We start from the raw sequence: 6,257 nt of genomic DNA, 5'->3' as shown, positions 1-6,257 counted from the left end.
AATGAGCTAATTTTTGGTGAGGATGATCTCTTCACCGTAAAGATCATCCTCACAAAAAATCAGCCTATTCCAAAACTTGTAACCCCATCAAAAGTGATTTACAAAAAATGTTTGGCAAACTTTAGAGCTGTCGAACCGCTCGCTATATATATATATATATATATATATATATATATATATATATATATATATATATATATATATATATATATGGGTTAGGATTCGTAGACGACATTCTAGACAATGTTGTATACAACATGTTTTGTCTTATATGGGTAAAAAGATTCGAAATGTGTTGATTTTTTGTTAGGATAATCTCTGTGGCACTTTTGAAATATTAACATAAAATCCCATGTCAGATCTTGAGGGAGTAAGTGGTACTTCTAAATTTCGGCATGGTTTTCTCTATTTATTTTAGCAATCCAGTGCACTCAAATGCCTGATAAACCATACACATAATGTCCTGCATATATAGACAAAACGAATAACATCGGAAGTCTAAATACATCTAACAACGTAAGTTAAATCAAAATACGAAAGAAGTAATTCATATAAAAAAATTATACAGAAACTTCTTTCTCTAACAAAATTCAAATTCTCAACCCAAAATCTATACTACAACCTGGGCGAACTGACATTGTTAGTGGGTATAGACCCAATGCTCACCAGGTGAAGGATTATGGTCATATATCTGACCTACTAGATAATCTTCACTCGTGCTTTACACTTGTCTTTCCAAGCGCCAGATCTGAAACTAAAAAAAAATGGAGGAAAGGGTGAGTAACAATGATTATCTAGTAGGTAAACAAACAATTTTGATTAATAACCTCTCATAGCTTGAATGAGTAAACATTCTCAATCATTTTAATATATGCATAGTTTTACAAGATAACCTATGATTAATTGATACATATAACTAGGGATGAGCATCTAAGCAATTGAAATTCACATTAAATCAATCAACAATAGTCAACATTGAGAAGAATATCTAAATCAATTAGAAGAGTCGTTCTAAACTAATTGTCCTTAGACATTACATGGACATGCCATTGTGGAGAGAACCATAGCTTTTCTTCCCCGAGATATAAGGAAAAATAATCTATGATCCTCTCAACAATACCATGTCAACACACGTCGAAGGCTCAACGAAACTTTCCTCTTTCAGTGCTCCAAGTATTGCGAAGCTTATCGAGAGCAGATCAAGTTAGCAAGGACCCGACTAACTCGTATTGAACTTTTAGGACAGATAGATAGACTTGCTTAACACATATTGATTGACCTGTTCTAGTTGCAACTACTATTTCTCAATATTAGACAAAACTTGCTCTAGCTGAGCGACAAAGCCCATCCCTACCAAATCGGATTTGTAGCTGATCCATTCACCGATCTAGCTTTCCTTTGATAAATCTCATCCACGTTGCAACCTAACCAGAAGTCAGTTCAACATTTTCCTCAATCAAAAATATCTTTGGTGAATAGGTTTAGTGGTTGACAAATAAGGATTTTAAGCCAATACAAGCTGCCACGTCTTCATTAAATAAAAGGGTATAAATTATCATTTCATAAGTTGAGTATGAAAAAAATTCGATTCCTACTCACTGTTCATTTCAATTCCCAAAACATCAAGTGACGATCATGTTGATATAAGGTAGTGAGGTTGCTAATACTTAATTGAAAAGTGACAATCTCGCTAGTTTATAAAGAGACAATCTCACTAAAAATTAGCAAACCTGTGAGATTGTCACTTTTATGACCAGCGAGATTGCCAGTTTTCAAATAAATATCGACAATCTCGCTACCTTATATCAACGAGATGATAACTTTGAAATACTTGCGATCTCACTGTTCATGTTTTGGGAATTAGAAATGTACAGTGAGCTGGAATTGAAATTTCATCAAAAGTTGATCATGTTTTGAGAAATACATGCAATTTCGCTGGTTTGATATATTGCAAAGTGATTTTGAGGTCATTGGTTCAAGTCCAACTTACTCATAAAAAGAAAAGAAAAGAAAAGAAAAAACAGCTCTATTTTATCGTGTTCCTTAGACTGTACCTACACAATACCTTGATGATGAAATGCATACAATTTGCTAAGAAAAATTAGGGATTACTTTACAACTCTATTAACAGGTTCCACCACCCCCTTTAGTTCACCATAAAAGATGGTGTAAGCTATGAAGGCAAGAAAATTCTACAAGCTAGGATCATGTGTTTTTCTTCTAGTCATTCTTCATGAATCACGAGTCATCGGACCCCAACTAAATATATAAAGCCCAAAATAAAATATAACAAGCTTGAGCTTTCTCAAATGGTATAGTTAAGTGAGAACGTGTCCCATGCCATTAAAAATGTGTTTTAAATCATTTTTTATTTTATTTTAATAAAACTACGATCTAATCATGTTAATATTTTCTCTTATTAGTGACGTAAGGTATCAACCATGGATAAACATGGGGTTATATTTTTTAATGAGTCGTGTTGAAGTGACCTCAAACAAGAATCTCATATCGCATTTCTTGACATGAAAGGACATAGCAACCATAGATGTTTTTCACTCGAGCGTTCCAACTCGAGATCACTTCAACATTGTTCATTTTTAATTTCTTTTGATGTCTTTTTAATTGAATATATATATATATATATATATATATATATATATATATATATATAAAATTTTAAAGATTACATTTACATAGTAAAAATGTATACTTTTTTTATTTAAAAAAAAAATCACACTAATTAACTCGAAAAATACTCAAGTGACGGTATGCACAAAACCATTGATTTTTTATCAAGATAAACTGGGAAAATATTTACGGTCTTGTGGATAGTACTCTCACTTCAATTACCATTTTTAAGTGTCTTTTTTCATTTTATTTTAGCATTATTCTTTTGAAAACTAAGCAATGTGTTTCTAAGATCATGAAATTACAATTTTCTTAGTTTTTGATTAAAATGACTATTACGATTAGATTTAAATATAAAGTTGGGGGCATTTGTGAGATCCAAATGTAATAGAGAGATTTACCGAGCATCAATTTTATTGCAAAAACTCCTTTTGCTTTTATCAAGTTTGTTACTTGAACAAACCTTACTATATGAATCACGTTACCACAACTAACTTAGTACGATTTCAAATCTTACTAAGGGTCGTTGGCTCAACACGAATGATCAAATTAGCAATCCAAAGATACTTGCAGATTTCATTGAAAAACCTAGATTCAAAATAATTTTTTTATTATTAAAAAAAGGCCTTTTGAGATTGATTATGGTGTTGAAAATTGATGCCTACCCCACGTGGCATACTCAATCGACTACCTGACGTGGCAAGTTCGGAAATTGTAGATATGTGCTTCTCAATATACATGATTCCCTCAAGATACACTTTTTTATGGGGAAGTGCAGTCATGTATCCCGAGGAGTGCAGATCTACAATTCCCGAACTTGTCACCTCAAAATAGTTGATTGAGTTTGTCACATGGGCTAGTCAGATTATCACATTCTATATTTTTTCCATGAGTCATTCTTATGAGTTTTTAGATCAGGGTTTATGAAAAATCAATATATATATACTCATATATCTACAACGTGTTTTGTCCTATGTGGGCTAAAAGTTTGTAGAGATCATCTTCACCCAAAATCAGTTCAATCCAAAACTTTTAACCTCTTTAAAAGTGATTTATAAATATGGGGTTAGAAGTTTTAGAATTAGTCGTAGAGATCATCATCACCAAAATCAGTTCAATTTAAGACTTTTAGCCCACATAGGACAAAACACATTATAGATATATGAGTAGATATATGTGTACATGGATATATTTTCTGAGAAAGAAATTATTATAATACCAATTTTAGTTTAGATATATTCAAGTCACCGTTTCATTTAACAAGGTTTTGGAGTTGGAACCCAAAGCTTATAAAAACAATAAATTACTAGAAAGTCAATTAAATAAATAAATTCCCATAATTTAAGAAATAAAGAAATAAACTTCTTAATGACAAAAGAACATATAATTATAATCTTATTAAAATAATCTATTTATTACTTATAGATGGAATCCTACATAAAATTACGAAACCACCTTCAATTGTTCTATTATTATTATTAACTGTCCCAACAATGACCCATATGATATTTGATATTGTCTATCTTCTATTCTAAGGATATAATTAAAAATAAGCACATGCATGATTTTAAATGTTCGCGACATATGCATTTACAAGTTTGAGAAGTTAGAAGTTATATTGTAAAGAGTACAGGTGGCAATCTTAACACAATCCATGAATACGCCTCGAAAATGACATGAAATTAGCGAGTTTGAGATAAACCTAAAATTTTATATAACATAAATTCTTATAAAATAAAATAATTATAATGATAAAATATGATAGTATAGCAATTAACAAACAAATATAGAAGAAAAAATGTTGAACTATTCAAAATTATTTATCCCTAATCAAGCAATTCGGTCGGGTCGGATTCAAATCTAGATTAAGTGAAATCAAAATGTTTTCTAGACAGATTCAAATCTAGATACAAAAATTCAGATATGAATATGAATATAATCATATTCAAGTGGAATCCAACTCATTTTAAATCCTAGCAATACCTCATTTAATAAACAGGTTGGATTGTGTCATGTTCAGGTTGATATGCATAACTAGCAAAATGATACAATTATAATCTTCTTAACTTGTTTATAAACTATTAAATAATATCAAACTGGGTTGCATGAAGGTCAATATAATTATAATTACTCTAATTAATCCATGTTTCATGAGTTAAATGATTTTGATATAGTTAAGGGTAGGGTTGTATGCGGGTTGACGCGACACATTAATTAAATAGGATAAAATTAATTTTTGTCTCTGATTGGGAAATGATCGATTTAATAACTTGTTTAGATAGATCAGCATAGGTACAATTTGAACACGATTAGGCTTAATCCAAATCTACTAAATTTGTGTCGTGTTAATTGCCACAATACCGAGTATGATTGATCTTACAAATCTTGATGTCGACAAACACCTTTTTCAGCCTTCTGTCATTAATAATAAAGATTTTATTAAGTTCTTGAATTTTTTTACAACTATTTTAGTAGGTTAAGTGCTTAGTTAAAAGAAGAAGAAGAAGATCAGTGTGTTAAATCATGCCGAGTGAGATTTTGGAGTCCACAAGAAATCGTACATTCCTATTGATCCACTTGTATTGAGGACCTCCCTAATGTGCAAGTGAATTCTTTCAATACGCGTGAACCAATAGAAATGTGGGGTTTCTTGCGATCTCCAAAAATCTCACTCAACTAACTAACTCAAGTTAAAAGTAGCATTTTAAGTAAGGGTCGGAATTTGACGACTCATGTAAAAAAAAAAAAAGAGCTAGATTGTAACACAAAATCCAACTATTGGGATTTATGCGTATCTCGATAATATATGTCTCAAAGATACTTATCCTAAAGATAAATCTCAACTATTTTGAATATTGAGTTTCCACAGTTGAATCATATGAGCCCGACCCTTTTAAGTAATTCCACCTCCATCAAGTTATCATTCTCAAATGATTAATAATAACTATCATAAATATTATTACGTGTGGTCCTCACGTATCTTATTGTCATCTTTTTTATTTTTTATGTATTTAAAATAAAATTTAAAAGACACGTAAGTAATTATCTCTTTTGACTTTGAAGAGGACAGGATGTTGTTATCATATTTCACACGTGAGACGTTACTTGGGAGTGTTTTGCTAAGAATTCTAATAGGAGTATGTCTATCTAAGGAACCTCTAAACATATTTCTTAAGATTTTCTTATAAAATTGATCGTTAGGAACAACACTAATCCCTTATCCCTCTAAAATTATTTTGTTTGAAACTGACCTGATCAATGGTTGATTTAGACACGACTCTATAGATTTTGGTGAATATTTATTTGAGATACCCTAATTGATGTCATACCCTTGACCTTGGTCTCCTTTAAAAGATTAACAAAATGATATAAATACCCTTTTGTTCAAGCTCTATTATTATTTTTTTAAATAATAATAATAGAAAAAACGAAGATATTTGATTTACGTCAAAAAAATTTAGTGAGAAGACTAGTGTATCGTACTCCACAAAACTTACACATTAAATTGAAGAGGGATTTTGACACACCGTATTAGGGATAATCCCTTATATTTTCAACTTCAATCTCTAAGTAGGAAATCCTGATAAAGGTTTTAACCCTTAATCTTTAAACTTACGATTTTATCTTCA

The sequence above is a fragment of the Akebia trifoliata genome, chromosome 11 (genome assembly GCF_017979445.1).
Source record: "Akebia trifoliata isolate Shusen 1 chromosome 11, ASM1797944v1, whole genome shotgun sequence".
Classification (NCBI taxonomy): domain Eukaryota; kingdom Viridiplantae; phylum Streptophyta; class Magnoliopsida; order Ranunculales; family Lardizabalaceae; genus Akebia; species Akebia trifoliata.
This window is presented reverse-complemented; position numbering follows the sequence as displayed.